Source organism: Neolamprologus multifasciatus, chromosome 3 (assembly GCF_963576455.1).
Source record: "Neolamprologus multifasciatus chromosome 3, fNeoMul1.2, whole genome shotgun sequence".
In the NCBI taxonomy this organism is placed as follows: Eukaryota; Metazoa; Chordata; class Actinopteri; order Cichliformes; family Cichlidae; genus Neolamprologus; species Neolamprologus multifasciatus.
The window spans coordinates 42,636,913-42,655,455 of NC_140441.1; the positions used below are offsets into that span (position 1 = coordinate 42,636,913).

Consider the following 18,543-nt stretch of genomic DNA (forward strand, 5'->3'; position numbering starts at 1 on the left):
TCTTTGGCGTGTTGACTTTTTTTCATGTCTGATTACACGGCACACTTGATTTGTCTCATTTCAAGGATGAGCAGGACTGAGATGGTAGCACTGCAATTCAGGGGCTTGGTACCATCAATTCAATTCAATTAGTTTTAATTAGCTCAATGGAGAGAATGAGGAAAAAACAACAACCTCACGGGGTCCTCCAATGAAATGAATTACTCATGAGTGAAAGCTTATCAAATCAGCCAGATTTATACGTAGAGAATATTAAATCAAGGCGCTGGAAGACATATGACTGGAATGACTTATACTGATATTTAAAAGGCATGAAATCTCTATTGGATTCAAATCAGATCATGATAACAAGCTGGTCGTTATTTGATGCTATTTGCTGTGTTATACACTCAGCTGACATCTGTCTGCTGTGAGATATTTTCATTTATTTTTAGATGGCGCTTGTGATAGAAAAGTCTCGTTGGGCTAAACAACACTGACTCACATTTGATTGATGGTTACATCTAACAATGACCGCAGAAACCAGCAGTTTGTGAAAGACAGGACTTTGACAAATGTCATATACTGTTCATAAAAAACACTCTCTGATGATAGCTTAGACTTTTATATATCAGAAGACGTTCTGGAGCTGTGGGAAAGGGCATTTTTGCAAACAAATGATGGGATGTATAAAGTTGGTGCTTTTTGGCCTTTTTGGAAGATAAGCCCCTTCACCAGGTCTCTTTGTGACCTCAAATTACATCTCAAAAAAAGGTTTGTGAGCAGTTTCACCAAAATACTATTTCATTATAGTGGGAATAACCATCTTTGTCTGTGTTAGACTGTGTTAGATGTAGTGGCTGCTGACCCATTACTGGATTAGTAATCTTACTATAATCAACATGCTGCATGCATATTTATATACCCTATCTGCTCCTTTAAAGGTGGGACAATCTGGATGAAGCTTTACATCGTCACAAATAGGGATGGGTATCGTTTAGGTTTTATCCGATACCGGTGCCAAACCGGTACTTTTGAAACGGTGCCGGTGCTTAAACGGTGCTCAAACCGGTGCTTGAACCGGTGCTTAAAGAATGGAGAACACAAAATTGGTCCAAAAACCTCTCATGTTTAGCAGTTTTTTTGTAAAAAGATAACAATGCAGCTATAGGGCATATATGGTATCACTCTTGGCAGGAAGCAGTGCTTAAACAATGGAAAAAACAAAAACTTTGTCCAAAAACCTCTCATGTTTAACTGTTTTCCACTTTTTCTTTGGTCATTTTAGCCTTTTTGGCCAGGGTGAAGGGAGTATCTGCCATCAAACAAGAAGACAGCCGCATGTAGCTATGATGATGTTTGCTAGTTCACCTTACATGCATTAATGTAATAACGTGGTTAGCCTACTCAACGTAAATTACACACGAACAACATTAAGCTACTTACGCAGAGAAGAACAGCTGCTGCTGCCATCATCATCCTCATCATTTCTGCTACACTGGCAGGGCTAGGGGCCAGGACTTTACTCTTCGGGTTTTTGGGGGATGTTGCAAACTCCGGGTCCGATAACAGGCACCACACCCGCAGTAGATGTGCACAGTGTGAGGTCTCGCAGCAAGCTATCAAATACGGTGCATTTCTCGGCTTTTAAAAAAAAACGCTATGCGTCACCAGGTGTTTCATAAGATTCGAGGTGTTACCTCCTTTGCGCAGTATCACCTTAAAGCACTTGTTGCAGGCTGCTGAGTTTGCATATTTTGCTGTGAAGTACAGCCAGACTTTTGACTACTTAGCCTTGGGCATTTTAGCTCTGCTCTAAAAGAGCGTACGTACCTGGACCCGCCTACTATCCTCGGAAACGTAAAATGATTGGCTAGAATCTAAAGTGTATCACAGCTCAGGAAAAAAAAAAAAGCACGAAATAAAGCACCGAAATGTGCGCTGTTTTTCGGTCTGGTTACTACCGTTTATGTACCGGATACCGGTACCCATCCCTAGTCACAAATACACAAATTATGTACATCTCAATGTGTTTCATCCAGATTTATTACAAATACAAATTCTTTGGATTATTTTTTTGTATTTTATGTTTATTTCCACGTTCCCAACCCAATTTGTGGTTGCCTCACATGTCACGTTCAACATGCATCGCCCATACGTAACTTAACAGTCACTAACATCTGCAACAAAACTTTGTTCAACTCACCAAAAAATACAGAATGAAGAATGTGAAAAAGCAGCACAGGCCTGGCAGAAATGATGATGATGCTTTGTCTTTATATAATCTTGTAATACAAGATATAATCAACTGTACAAGCTATCTTTTTTACTTAATGTTCTGATTGTATTCTACGACCATGGTGGTTAGATAACATGTTTCTATAAATTATTCTATGCTTGTTATTTTTCCTTATGAAAAGCCACGCAGGCTGCTATTGTGCTCTGTATTGTTGTTTGACTCCTCTGCAAAGGCACATTCAAATCTCACAAAGACAACCTGTTTTTGTAGATCTGTTTATTTCAGATCGTTATAACAATTTAGTTTTAATAAAGATTACAGTGAGTGATCGTCCCAAAAGGAGGCCTCTAAAATCCTACATTGAGAGACAAGAGAGCCGACCGTTTACATTTCTGTCTTCCAAACACGAGCAGGTGTAACGTTGAAAAACTTGAAATGACAATGACACAATCTGTAATGTGCTTTCAAATCCCACTGTTTTAAATCTGACGTTTTGACCGGGGAGATCAATTCTCCTGTGGTTCTGGTACTCTTTTGAAAGGCTTCTTTCACGCCATGCTGTTCAATAAACTGCTAATTGATACCCACCCTTCCAGGTTCATTGACCAGGACTGTGATTTCTCTCTGTCGACGCCCTGGTTTTTCTATTGTTGACAGACCTCCGAGGCAGAACATGCTGATGGTTAGATTGATTGGACAGAGTGAACTACTCTGCTACTACTTAAAAAAAAAAACACATTACTGACTTACATGTAAGTCGTGTATGTGTGTTCCTAATGGGCTCTGATTGATCATTTGGGAGGACATAAATGAGCCAGTTAGCCATCCTATAACTAAATTATATTTATATGTGAATACTGAACTACAGCATAGCAATGTGTTTTAAATGAAAGACCACGGTGTTCTGGCCAAGGAAAAACTACATCCTGTGAAAGAGTATCTCAGGCTGAAATGAAGACTTCTTCTACAACAATTTACTCACAAGATGTAGGATGTGATGAGCAGACACAGCCGTTCTTCCATTGAGGCAAGACAGAGCAATGGACCACATGAAGGCAATGGAGGCTTCTAATGAGGAACTTTGTCAGCCCAGAGTCTGACATGATTAACAAAGGACATGAAAAAGAAAGTAAGAGCAGAGAGAAATGCAGTTCATTCACCCTCCAGTGGTCTTCCTGACTCAAATGACCCTCATCTGTGCCCAGATCAAATGCTCCCACTTGTGCAGGTGACACTTAGGTTTTGTCAGGAGCAATGGCAATGGCCTAGCCTTTAAGGTAATACATAACAGCACAGCAGAAAAAGAGTGGCCTGGCTATCTAAAGCTCATCCTGCAAGTGGTCTAAAATAACAAAACAACAACAACAACAGTGGGTTTTAAGTCCAGTGTGGCTAAGAACCCTACTGGTTTTAATTTAAGCTGTTAATTGGGGGCTGATTTGCACTTATGATGTAAACTAAATGCAATTAAACTAACTGGTAGGATTAAAAATAATCAGTGCTCTGTTGACTTGAGAAAATACAAAGATTCGAACCCTGCTGGTGCACAAAAGGAAGCTATAAAGGAGTGGATATTCACATCATCTCAGCAAATTATTCAAGTTCCACATGAGCAAACAGCGCTGCCTTTGAATGCTGCTGATGTTTGACCAGCTGAAATATACTATGAATTTGAAAATGACCTATTTATCACAGTAAAAGCTTAACAGCGGAAACATTTAGTAGACTCACAGAGAGTAAGATGTTTACTGTTAATGGTATATTTATACCACATAGACACTTATCCTCCTTATCCTTAACTGTTATCCTAGTCTGCCCTGATATCTGTATTCTCTTTGATTCCGAATCTAATCATGGTCAACAAAACATAACTTCTTTGCAGCTTTATCATGTTCAAATAAAGTGGCTACCTGATCATCAATTGACATCAGTAAATCCGTGCTTAACTGTAGCAGAAAGCTGCGTTTATTCTGCATTCATTGAATGGATTTGCAGTACTGCAGATGCTGACTTTACACAAAATGCATCAAAGATTAAAAAAAATGCAATAAGTAATAATAAGAGCGAACTCAGAGGAATAGATAATTTAATTTAGAATTACTTTACATTACAGTAATATATGCATCTGTTTGTACATCCGACACTGTGGAAAATATTAACAATGGTGATTATGAAAAACATGAAATTTTAATGTTGTTCCTTTGCTGTGAGGAGTTATAGCTTTTAAAAACTGTGATTGGACCATGCTCAGAGCATATGCACCTTTTTCCCTTCAAACTGACTTACAGAGTGCCCATACTCCAAGAAACAAACAAGCCAAAGTCCCGTATTAAAGTATGATACTTCAAATATGAAACTCTGGCAAAAACGAGCTCAATAAATATGTCAATCTAATACAAATATACAGGCAGAATGGGATGCTTTTTGACCAGGGTCCCGTTGATCTCAGTAGATTTGCAAACACCAGGTTTTGTTTTTGTTTTGTTTTTAAATCACTTAAGATGAAGTTAATACTTTTAAATTCATTCAGTTTTTTCCTTTTCTTTTTTATCATAAACAAAAAAGCACACCCTTATGTAATCCAAGATTTTAATATTCTCTTTATATATACGCTGTATTTTGTTTTAACTCACCTATTTGGGATATCATAAATTATTATGGGGTATTTTTCTGTGTGGATTCAAATAAACAAACTATCTGGAAGAAGAAGAAAAAGATCCTTTTTATGTGGTTTTCCCTTTAATTATGAAGTTCAAAAGGAGTTTGTGGACTCGCTCTTTTGTTTACATAATTGCCTGCAGAAATGTTTCAGTTTGCGAGGAGTCATTAGAAAAATAATAGCAGCAGTGCACTCTATTGTTGTATCTTAAATAAGTCTGGGCTTTATTGCTCCATTTTGACTCAGACAAATGTAATGTATATTACATTCACAAACAGTTTATGGCAGTCTATTGGCTCTCATCTTTGCATTACTGGATGAACCTGTGACCATGGTTCTCAACCTGTAAAATCTGTGGCCCGTTTTGAGGGAGGGGGTTATGTTTTGTTGTTTGATAACCGTGTCTATGGATTTCTAAATCCTTCACTCTCTATGTGTGGTACCTCCTGAGGGAGAGAAGTATCTGCACAATACACCTGCCCCCTTCGCCCGGGGTGAAGTAGCCTTGTCCAGCCGGAGTGGGGCGTGTCTCCGTGGGCGGCCTCTTCAGTGCGGTGCCGCTGCCACTGCTGCTGATGCCGCTGTCTTCTGTTCCAGTGGATGCAGGTGGAGGTGCGTCAAAAGGCCCTTAAAGCAACCACAAGAAACAGGGTGCCGGGACCTTCACAATAAAATTCACAACGGAACGCATCAGCGTGGATGTTTTAATTTGGAAAGAAGAATCTAAAGCGGAGTTTCCTGCCTTCTGGCTAGCTTGACAGCAGGGATGCAGGTGGAGCGGCTCGGCCAGGACCGTTCACATCTGTCTTGAAGGAGAGAGGGGGGGAAGAAAACCTGCGTTCGGGTCTGTTCAACGCTCTGGATAAAAATTGAACAGAAAATAAGCGTAGAAGCCTGAACTACGTCCAGACTATACCCAGGGATATTTACAAACCTCCCCAAGTCTGGAGAATAATATCGAAGGGATTGCCGCAAAATACAAGTAAGGACTTTTTTTTTCTTCTTTGCTTTGGCGACTGTATGGCTCTGTGTGCGTGTTTGTCACTCCGTGTGTGCGTGTGCGCTCTTTTTCCCCTTCTTTCTTTTGGCCATAAGGATTTGTCCTTCTGTGGAAAGGCTTCTCAATTGGTGACAGGTGATGTCAGGAAAAAATAAAAGCTACACTAAAACACTCCTCGCGTTGTGCTGTTGAGATGTAGCGAGCAGCAAATGATGCGTAATGGGTCAATATTTGGAGGAGATTTGGGAGGCGAGTGGATTTGAGGTCTGTTGTTTGTTTTCTGCGGCTCTTGGAGCAGACACGCTGAATTTGGCGTGCGGGGGGGGGGGGGGGGGGAATGATGGACATATGTGGTTTGAAACCACGCGTGACAGCAATGTCAGAGTGTGGGAATTGAGTAAAATAAAATAAAATAAAGGGAACAAAAATCTTTCTATTTCACCGAGGTGACGGTTAATTGGAAAGTCAGTTTTTGTGCCTCGGCGAGCTGTGGATGTATTTACGCAATGTGCAGATGACTTGAGAGGTTATTCTTACAGGTTCGGACCTTCGTTAAACCCGAGGTCTTGTTTCAAATTAGCTGCTCGGCTTTAGAACAGAATATATGGTTGAATTATAGCGAGTGTACGCTGTGGGATAATACTTCTCGCCTATTTCGTTACACACACGCACACAGCCTGATTAATTGTACGCACTTCTTCAGTCCAAAAAGAGCGAATTTTGCTGGGAGTCCTCTCACTGAGTAGTCGGTTTCTGATTTTGGCTTTACCCGCTGGGATTATTCATCCAGCAACATTTTACTTCAAATTATTAGAAATGCAAGGATAAAAGGAAAAGATGCCCCGGACAATTGTGCCCCCCGAGGGTATACTCTTAAATGAACAGATGCGGGGTTTTTTTATATGTTAAACGAGAGAAATCCTATGATCTGTAACTCTCCTCAGTAAAGCGACCTCAGAAGTGTTTCTCCAAGTAAAACTGATACGCATAACGAGTTGGAAATGCACGCACGCAGGTGCGTGGGTATTTTGGACTCTATATTGCGCCGAGTATTGTACTGCGACCGTATGAGACTCCTGCGCCACCGTGTCGCCAAACGCCCACTGGGGTGCTTAACGGTGTCTCCGCACAAAATCTCCGAGCCAAAAGAGTAATTAACAAGTGCTACAGATCGGTAAAATCTCCGATTATCAGATTCAAGGCTGGGTTGTTGTTAGTTGTACTGGCCAATATCTGAACTGAGCACTGAGCTCTGTCTTGTTCGGCGGCGCAGAGGCAGACGCGGACGCTGATGGGAAGGACCAGAGAGAGGAAAGCAGACGCCACATGATGAACGTCTGTGTGAACGCCAACGAGAAGCTGACCTGCTCGGTGCTTTTAAAATGAAGCCCAGTGAACTTTTAATAAATACGAGAGCCTTAGCTCGCCGTTATGTTTATTGCTTGCATCTCGATTACTAATAAAAAACGAGTCATATTTCCTTTTCTTTTTTGGGGGGCAAATTATGTTGCCTTTTTATGACCTTGTGAAATATCAGTGGCAAAGAAGATGCTCACTGTTTATCAAAGTTGGAAGAACACAGAGAGAAGCGTCCCAGCTCTTACTCACTGACCTGGATTCATTAGTTGAAGGAGTAAATGAAACCCTCGAAGGGGGGGAACCACACATGAGGTGGTATTTCTTATGAAGCCACCCATGTTCTTAATGCAGATGAAGCCCTGCAGGAGAGATCCACTAAGGTGATATGACTCACTTCCTGGTTACTTAGTCAAGCTAGAAATGTTCCGGCTTACAAATGTAGGACACAAGTCCACACTGCAGAAGTCCAGCGGCACTTAACTCACAGGTCAAAATCTTTTTTTTTTGTTCCATCTTTTGTCATTATTGTTGTTATTCAATCAACACTGACAGCTCACGTCTTTCCCCAGAAATACTTGTACTCTGGCAGTTTCTTGTTAAATCCCACTTGGTAAAAAGAAACACCATCAACACAGTCTAATGACTCCAGCTTTGACAATGGCTTTAGAAATACCTAAATAGCTTCTCCATTTTATAACAATACACACTGAGCAGACACCTTCGACAGAAAATGGGCCCGTATACAGTTCCACTTTTGTTCTCGGAGCTTTCAGTGCACTTCATGAAGGGTGCTTAACATTGCTTTTGTGGGTTGAGATGACTTATAATAATTGCAAATTCCTCTGCAATTTGAATAATTTTTCCAGACCTTTTCACTGTTTGTTATTCAGTGAGTGCAAAAAGTGGATTTGAGGTCCTGTGCTTCTCTTTGTTTTCGCTCATCCCTCTGTCATGAGGTTTCCACCAACTTTCCTGAATACAAATCTCCAGCTTTTCAACTCAAATGCCATCATTCTGGGTCAACACACAGCCATCAGCCTGTTTTTATGCTGGAAAAATAACCTTTGCAAAAGTATAATGTGACTTATTGAGAAGACTCTACTCTATGTAGGAGAAATCTGTAGACAAAGATCAGCAGAGCTATTATCAGGGAATAGATTTAATAAAGGGGCTAGACTTAATGTGATTAATGAGAGATTCAGTCTTAGGTTGGGTGTATTTTAGCTCAGATCCAGCCCTTGAAGCAGCTGGCTGAGGCATCACTCAGAAATTCTATATACTCATAAGTCAGTGTTTTGAGCAGCTGACATCTTTCCTCTGACAGCGAGACAGAGCTGAGAAACTGTCTTCTACCTCATCTCCCACTAAACACGGGTACTCATGCTCTCCCCACGCCTCCCCTCTGCCCTGCCTGGCCCCTCCGGTTTACCACCGAAGAGACCAAGAGAGTAAAATTGGAAGAGAAAAGAATCAGAATGGGTAATCTGCCTGTAATCCCACAAAGAGAGCAATCTGCCTCATTAACTCACTATTCTGCTGCTTGCCGCGTGGCTCTCATCCATCTTTCTGTCCACTTGTCCACCATCCGCCCCCAGTGCAGGACAAAAGAGATGCTATAGAGGTGCACAGGGGAGCTAGAAACAAGGTAGAAACTTGCGCTTCTGTTAGAAAAGAAGGAGGAAATGCAACAGAAATATGAAAAGAAAGATTTCTCTCTCCCTCATGCCCTCCATTTTAGCTGTGGGGACCACAATAAGCATGGTTGCTATGTGTTCTGCCTATAATGTTAGCTCCTTTGATAAAGTCTGTAGAAGAAGAGCCTGTGAGGCGAAGACAGAGTGAAGCACCTTTCATTGTCTCACGGTGATTGCATGAATGGATCTGCAAGCGAAAGAGATGGAGCAGCACACAGACTGAAGCGAGAGGATACAGTATGGCCTATCGATCCTATCAGTTTACGCCCTTGCATCCTGTGTGGCCTTGCCGGTAGGATATCCGTGCCTAGATTGAGACTAATCTTAGTCAGCCTGGCAGGACATTTATTATTGAGCATATCAAAGCTAATACATCTCTCAGAGCGCTGTCAGATGCAGAGGGGGAAAAAAAATTGTCATGTGATGGAGCCGTTTGAGTTCAAAGCTCTGTGTGGTTTTTAACAAGTTGCCTTTGGTCTTTCTAAATGAGAAGGAGTTTTATGTTGAAAAAAGCTGGAACCGTGCCATATACCCTACTGTATTCCACAAAGATTGGGTCATGAATTCATTCAGCAGAGCTTGCAAGTGCATTTGGATTTTGGATGATGGTTTTCTCTTCCCCCCTCAACCCCCCCCCCCCCCCCCCACGAATTGTTGAAAGTAATGTAATCCCAGACCTCTTTTTTCATATCTGAGTAACCCCCGAAAAGCAGGCTCTTCCGATGAATTAATGAAGATGTTCTTTGTAGCCTCCAGTGAGAGCTTGATGTGAAATATTTGCATTACCATATTGCTCGCCTTTTAACAGCCTCAACCAAGATCCTCGGTGCTACAGTTTAGCTGGAATTTATTAAAGAGAATAGTGAAGCATCAGTAACACACAAATAAAACGTCTCTTCCCCGTCTCTTCTTTGGGCTCGCCTCAAATGTCGTCTCCACCAGGTGCTGCCGAGTCTAGACCTAAAAGAACTCTTGGACTGAGAATTTATGTTTCAGGTGTGTACACATCTCTTTAGCACCTGCAGGCGAGCTAGTTAACCTAAATTACTCGAGCAACACAAAGGTAGCTGCTGTTTCTCAGGTTTAAAAATATCGTGGCTGCTTCCTTATTTGGAAAGGCATGTTGTGGGGAAAAACATGCTGATGTAACCTCACTGATGATCAACAACCTAAAGTTAGCCCTTCCTTTCAGAGTCAGCCAATGATTGGAGGTCTTTGGCGCTGCAGAATCTGTAAGACCAATAGAACAGTTCTGAGCCTTTTAACTAAACAGCAAGGCTGCCTCCATGTTTCAGCTATACCCATCTATTCCAGGGTATGCTAACACGAAGCTAGCCGTGAAAGGATCCTATTTCAAAGTGGAGCAGGTTGCGTAACAGGGATATGGGACACAAAAAACCCCACATAAGAGTTTTATGCTCATAATTGAGGAGTGGGTGTAAGTAACTAATCCTTATGCTGTGGGATATCAGTCATCCACACTATTGCTAGTTCTCTATAATCATGCAGTTTATTTGCATAACACTTGCACATCGAAGCACACAATAGCATTTACTTCCAAAGATAAGTGCTGGACTTTAACATTAACCACTTACACACAATTTAGACATCAAAGCACAGTATGAGGCTATTTTCTTTAACCAGTTTTAAAGATGCAGGGAGCGTGGAGAGTTCAGTCATCACTTATCAATACGAATGCGTCTGCGCCGACCCAAACACAGATCTATATTTCCATTCATTCATGAGTTGGCCGCTGAGTTCCAGCGAGCCAGGTTTCCTCAGACCACGTTTTTAACCGAGCTTGTCTCTGTGCATGTTTTTCTTTCTTTTCTGTACACCTCCTCCCACCTTCTTTTGTGAATCTCAACAGACCAACTTGAATAACTGTAAGTACTGCTCTCAGTCAAGTGCCCTTAAGAGAATTGTTGTTCTCCCCCACAGTTTATTCCTCTCCTAGAAATCCATAAAAGCTTTTGTCCGCACTGTCATAAATGAACATATTTTCATGGAGCCATCCCTGCAGCCAAATCAATACGAGATATTCGAACCTGAGTTATTCGCGCAAAAAGCTCCTTGGCCTACAAGTCCAGCTCTAGCCCCGTTCTGAAGTGTAACTATTTTCCAGTCCCCAGCGTTCAGCTGTTCCTTATGTTTTATTCACCATCTGAAATTAGGTCTGGATTGTTCCTACGTGCGGGATGAATGAACTGAGTGACAGGGGGCACTCGGGGGCTGATGGGGGTCATGATATTGAGATACTGTCTACTCCTGCAACCATGGCCACACTCAACCCCAGCACGACAGCACTTTTCCCACCAGGCAATGGAAAGGAATGACTATTCTGCAAGCCACAATGGCCACTTCACTGCAGAGAGGGAAAGGCTTTGGCAGGGCACAATGGGTCTTTTTAGAGAGGTGGTTCTGCTGTTGCCGGGGCTTGCTTTGGGTTTGTGCAGCCAGCGTACCTTCATCAGGCTTCTCTTGTCACTGATACGATGGCGCTCTTTTCGCAGGCGGCCACAGGGCAGAATGTGGGAATAGCCACCATTTATCCCACAGAACTCTCATGTCGAGCGCACTCAGGAGCCAAGGGCACAGGTTGAGCAGACAGGGTCAAACAATTACCCAACACTATTCTCTCAGTTGTAATGAGCCAGGAATACAGAAGCACCATTGAGCGATGACTGCTGGCACAATTTTGAGATTCAGAAGTAAAAACAGACATAAAACAGGCGTCGAGTTCAATCACATTTAGCTTTATTGTATTTGTATAGTTGTAATGTATCAGGCTTTCAAGCACTGTGTTTCTTGAATATTTGTTTTTGGTAGTAAAAAAACAATCTCACTGATAGCCATGGTGCTAATTTTTCTTTGCACAATATGCACTCTTTCAAATTTCCGTTTTAGTAACTTCTCTGTTGCCGATGCAGATTTTTTTTCTCCCCATTTTCCTATTTGTCAAAAGCAAATGAGACCTGTGTCACGTTTGTGCCAATCTGCCACTTTGGCTGCCACTTTCCTATTCTGAAGGAGAAAAGCAAAGATGTGAAGGCTAAATGTGTCAGAATGATGGTAAGAGGAAAAGAGGCGGAGACGAGAGAATTGCAGGGTGTGTGGAGAGGGAGAGCAGAGTCGCAGGCCATCCATCCCTTCCTCCATCTTAGTCCAGCTGTTTCAGTCCAGCCATCCATCCAAATAGCTTCAGTGAGACTTGCTGACTAACTGCTGAGATGCAGTACGGACTTTTTATTTAGTTTGTCGGACTGTATGCTTCTCCACGAAAATGCACAGTCTACTGTTTTTTCCTGCGTTTCTGTCCCATATGCTTCTATTTAGTTATGAGTCAGTGAGCTGAAATATAAAATCCTCATTCCTTACTATTTTGACTTGAATATGCCTTAAATATGTCGCTGCCCCAATTCATGAACTCTGTTTAAAGACATAATGCAATAATAGTGCAACAATGATGCAGTTTGTTTTTGCTGCTTTTGCTGTCCCCCAGCAAAACATCTTCTACTGCACAAAAAAAGATGTTGCACGCTTCCAGCGGGTATTTGTTTCTTTTTAAAATTAGAATAACAACTGATTTGAGATGATATTAACTGAAACCACATCAACAGTGTGTGTATTTTCATGCCGAGTGTAAAATCTGAACTGTCGTGATTTTGAACACTATCTGTATTTTAAGACATTCTGGGATTGGTTTCAGCAGAAACTGAAGGTGTCCAAAGCTGCAGCCTCTCAGATCATGGTCTGGATATTAAATAAGGCCAGACTTGACTGCTTTGGCATCACAGCCACTCTTCCTTGCAATGGTGCTAATTGTGGGGGTTTAACACTTACCAGGTTTCCAAGTCTGTCTCTCTACCATTTCCAAATGGAGCAGTCCAGGATTCATCAGTGTTTTCCCTATGTTCCAAGCTGGTGTGTCACACCATTTGGCCTGGGTGTTCCGGGACTGGAATATACGGTGACACGTGCCTCCCACTCCCCAGCGAGTCCCTGGAATAACTATGTGATTTGACATGGCCCTCGGTGTACAACAAGCTGTAGAGTGTGGGAGACAGGAAGTGTGCATGTGTGTCACAGATGGTATTAGCGCCAGAAACGCTCGGACTTGTTTTGACAAAGCAGATCCCTAAGAATGTATTGGTGTTTTCCACCTCTCATATGTCACAGCAGCCTGTCACCTTGGCATGTCTTGAGGAAACATAGCAGTCATCAAAACCTGGATTTCCACAATAGGGTATTATTTTGTTTTTAATTCACTGGTATTTATTACCTTGTGTATTTTAATTGTAAGTGTTACAAGACACATTGCATGAACTAAAAGACAAAGACAAACAAACGCTAGCTTATTTGATTTTACTCTTACAGTATTAAACCAGAGATGGAGTTGAATAATAACACCCACGTTATAGTAAGAAGAAGGGCCAACATCATCACAGGGGATAGCTTCCGGGCTGATAGAGAGTCAGATACTAACAGAGAGGGAAAAAAGACAAAAATTGAGAAAAGAAGGAAACAGAGGCAGATTACAGGAGCCCAGAGGACCTCTTAGGTTTTCCAAAACACAGAAGCTGTGCTGAAAAGTCAGCCGTTCCAAAGACCTATCAAACTTCTTCAGAGCATTATCGATTGAAAGCTAACACTCTTGCCAAGCCATTTTCTCCAAGGATGCCGCTATCTGCAAGCCGTGCACTTTGCTCTAGTTACCCACTATTCACTGGCTAACCCAGCTCAACTCTCAATCTCTAAGACTTAGTCACACCTGTGTGGCCCGGAGCAAGTCAGCGAGTAGAGTGAGAGATTGTGTTGTTCTCTCTCCTCTGAGTAGAAGCAATTTCTTGGAGTTCTCATGCATTTGCAAAGTGATCACATCCAGCATTTGTAATCAACGTTATAAATGGTAGAAGATGTATATATTTCACTTGTTAGGCTACATGGCTGGTAGAAAGTTGACACTGAGATGCATTGCTTATGGATGGGGAGGTTTAACTTATGCTGCTTTGAAGCTGGAAGCGGTGCCATATATTTTATGTGCATGTGAGAGCTGAACAGCCTCGCTTTACAAATGGCATGGCATCAAAAAGCATTTCTGGCTTCATTTTGTATTTTTTTGGATCAATTGAATTGGAATAATACGAATGCAACAAAAGAGATGCTCAGATCCTTCTCCTCACATACACACTCTTAAATATCCAGGTCTCATCTTATCTTAAAGACCTCATAGTACCACAATGAGGTCTTTAAGATAAGCTCATCCCAACGGAGCACTTTGCTCTCAGACAGCTGGGTTACTTGTGGTAAAACTTTCCATTTTGATACTGCTTATAGTTAGGGCTGAGTCAGGTGATCAGAAGTAGTTCTACTCGAATAGGCCTAGGTTGCTGAGAGCTTCTCGTGATGGGCTGAATGTCTCTTCTTCATTCACCTTGTTTGATTGTCTGTGTGTTTTTACACTGCTTTGCATTAATCATTAATTATTCTAAATCTCTGGTTCTGGTGTTTTTTGTCCTGTCTCTCTCCCCTCACCCCCAAACAGTTATGGCAGATGGTACCTCTCCCTGAGCCTGGTTCTGTCAGTGGTTTCTTCCTGTTAAAAGGCAGTTTTTCCTTTCTGCTGTCGACAAGTACTTGCTCACAGAGAAGTCATCAGATTGTTGGGCCTTTCTCTGTATTACTGTAGGATTTTTACCTTACAGTATAAAGCGCCTTGAAGTGACTGTTTTGTTGAGGTGAAGTGGCTCGTGTAGTTTTCACAGTATTCTTAGGATTACAGGTTTAAAACATTCAAATATCTGTGGCAGGAACCAAGTTTGTGAATAGTGGGAAAAAAAAGGATTTCATAACAACTGCTATATTTTTTACCGTTTGAAATATGGAAACTAAAACTAGTTGTAGCCCAGTAACTGCTGTATTCATCGAGTCAGCAACAGAAAGCATTTTTACTTTATGTGGGCAAACAGGAAAACTGTAAATCAGAGTACTTGAAAGGACACTGACCACTAAAAGCCTCAATCCTTGCTTTCCTTCATCAGTTAAAGTGCAAACTACATGAAAATTCTTAATTGGCCCTTAACCAAAACCACAACGCTTAACCAAAATTTGAGATGTCCAAAATAAATGTGCAGTCTTCCTTCATATTATTCCTTAAGCTATAGAGTTTAGTCAGTTCAGATCTTCTCCCTCTGCTGCCTGCAGTCAAATGTGGAGTGTTAGCTCGGAGTATTTCAGTGACCTTCCGTGATGTCATTAAGTGTTTGTGGCACATTCCACAGTGCGTTGCCACCTCCTGCCTCTCCACTTTAGCAGTGCAGCTGAACCAGAAACAATGGGCGCACGGTGCACCGTGGAATAGGTCACAAGGACTCCATGACTATCAAGGAAGGACATGCTTTGTGCACACGGTCCATTGGCACACAGCTCTTAGTGCTGCCACTGAATTGAGAGCTGCCGTCGTTTCAGCACCATGGACAGATCTCTACCCACATTCTTTGTTTCCTCTCTCCCACACTGCTGCCCGTCTCACAATGCCAGACTATTACGTTAGTCAGCTAACCTTGGGTTTAACACTGACTTTCTTGTTGCATGAAGATGCCTTAATTTTAACGGCAGCTTATCGCCCTGGTAACCTATGCTGAATATCATCGCTCAGATTCTCCGTAAATGGTTCAGTTCAGGATTAAAACATCATTTGAATGATGTTGAAAGAGCAAGTCAATGTTTCACATCTTCCAGCTGTAAAATGTAGAGTCTAACACATTAAGAGCTGATGTTGGTAAAGCATAAACATCAATAATGAAATAAAATTAGACTATTAATTGTGCTACAAAACGCCCAACATCGATTGGTCCAGTGTAAACTGTTGCCCTCATATTTCATCATTGCAGCTCTGGAGAACATGAGACCAACTTTTTAAATAGAAATCTTTTACCAGAATCGATGCACGGCACAGTTATAACGGCAAGCACACTACGTCTGCTGTGTTCTGGTGATGCTTTGCTTCTAACAATTTAGATTTTTTTGCTTGTTTACCATTCACACATCTCTTCCAGCAATACTTGGAATACACACAGTGTTTTTTTTTCTAATTTATCTGTGTTGACACAGACATGATGTGTCAACAAACAAAGCGCTAAGCACCATTCCTGTTCTTAGAACTTAAGATAAGGTTAAATTTCTGTTGTTATTGATTCTATTTGATGCAGCCAGAGCATAATTTTTATAGCTCATCAGACGGCCCATTTTGTCTGTGAACAGCCAGCGTTGATGGCTGCATGAAAATTCAGTTGGATGGTGTCAAAGGTATAAGGAAACAGTCTGACAGAGGCTTACTCTGTATATGGAAATATATCTGGTGCAGAAAGGAAAGGCATGCTGTTTATTCCGTACCTTGGACAGCTCCTCTCTTCAGCCCACTCTGCCTCCGCTCTCTTCAAAACCAGCCAATTGTGTCTGAGGGAGTAAGAGGGTTTTAATGCCTTGGACAGCTCCAGCTCTGGGACTGCCACTCACTGTCCCTCTGCCATTTTCCCCCTCAAACACAGAGGAGCTGTTTATTCAGCACCTCGTTCCCCAAACTTTCCAGCACTATCCTCAGTGTCTGTGTGAATGAATGCAAGTGTGTATAGCAGGCATGGTGTGTACCCTGTCTTTGCTATTGGTAGAGCTCCATACAGCTCCATACATAACCACTGCTGCTCAGGATTCCTGTGATGGTTTAGAGGTGCGTACGTGTGTGTACGCAGTTCATAGTTGTAATGTACTGCACACATTACAACTATGATCTGGTCTTTTTCTCTTTATGTCAACCTTTCTAGGTTTTTCTGAGTCTGGTATTATTTGTTGTTGTTTACCCTCCTGCCAGTGCTAATACTTTCACTCACCACTGTTGCAGAAATTAAGGGAATGTTCTTAAGAAGTAAATAACCATGAAACAACCTAGTCAGGTCTATTTCTAAGTACAACACAAAAATGGTTTGTGTGTGAGTGTGTGAGTTGGGCTGGCTACAGCTTAAGCTGTTGTTGTTTTAAAATGAATTATTGACTTATGTGAAGCCAATGGGAAGGAGCTGAAGCCTCGGTGGGATAAAACTACTATGATTATGTGTGATTTACAGTCCTCAGGTGTGTTAGTGATGACTGTGCATACCTACCCCACCCACCACACACGTGCTATCATCTCCACCTAGTTCTTTGCACCAATTTCTTTCCCCCCTTACCCCAGTCTTGTATTGCATCTAGCATTTCTTATTTATTTATTTTTCGTTTTTATATCGAACTAGACTTGAGCCAAGCATAATCGAGGCTCAGGGCAAGAACTGCTGACTGGAGCCCTTTGATGTTTGGGCTGCTGGTTTTTCGTCAGGTCATGGTGTAAATGTAGTGATGAGGTCATGCAATGTTAAGCCCAAGCCTCTTAGCGCACTTAAGGTAGCTGCAGAATATCTATGTAAGCTCTTTTGAAGTGCATAAATTTTGTCTGATGGCATGTGCAACGTCGGAACTTTTTCACTGAAGGAAATACTGTAGAGATTTATGGAGTATCATAGCTAAGCATTTGTGCTCAGTGCGCAATAAGAGCCCAGTGCCATAATATGCACTTGTGTGGTTAAATGTGATAGAATGCATCCTTGTGAATGCAACAAATAAGAAAATGCTATCTATGTAGTATTAAATACATTTTTTGTCACGGTCTGCGGAGACAGGCCGTGCGGTGGTGTGTGTGATGGACCCAGGTGCGTACACAAGTGAGTAGACGGGAGTGAACTTAACAGAAAGCGAGCCTTTATTATGGCTGAAGACAAAGTGTACAAACAAAGCAGGGATAGCGTGACTAAACTAGACTATAACTAAACTGGGAAAACTAATACTGTGACAAACTAAGAAGACTCAGAGACTATGATGATCACTGCAAAGACTGACCGTGAAAACATGGAGGTGAGAACACAGACGACGCGACACTGAACACATCAAGACTGAGGACTAAATACACACATGAGGTGATCAGGGGAAGTGGAGACACATGAGGACACAGCTGACTAGAATGAAACATAATTACAGCACAGGGGAGAGTAAACTAAATGCAGTGAACAAAGAACACCAGACTCTTTCAAAATAAAACAGGAAACCCAGAGACATGAAGATAAATCATGACATGAACTTAACATAACCACACAGGCATGAAACATGACAGGTAGACGCACGAATCGGGGAGACTGAGTACAGGGGGAGATGACAGAAACAACTAAGAAATAAAGGACTAAATAGCCACCTAGAAATTAACTAGATCAAAAATGGATACAAAAATACATAAAACTCAAACACTGGGTCACACGACCCAGCCCATGACATTTTTCTGTTGCACAAAACACACCATCTAATCCCCATTTCAACAAGAATAATCACATCCCATAGAATGTGTTTTAGATAAGGTTTTACATGCATATTTATTGTCATATGCAAACCCTCTTTACGTCCCCTGGCACCACCTGTGACCTCGGGTTGAGTAAAGTCAGCTGATTCTGATGTAGCTGCCGATGCCTTTCTCATCCCTGCAGATGGTCCTGATAGGCCATGGCATGGCCCAGGGACAGCTGCTGAGTGTCAC

The 18,543-nt window shown here is 41.8% G+C and overlaps 1 protein-coding gene across 1 annotated transcript in view; it reads left to right on the top strand.

Moving 5' to 3' along the window:
• The first annotated feature begins 5,472 nt into the window (after positions 1–5,472).
• Positions 5,473–18,543, top strand: part of nrxn2b (neurexin 2b) — a 728,828-nt gene continuing 715,757 nt past the window's right edge. Inside the window, 1 exon segment of the mRNA XM_085143691.1 lies at positions 5,473–5,859. The gene's annotated coding sequence lies outside the window, so the exon portion shown is untranslated.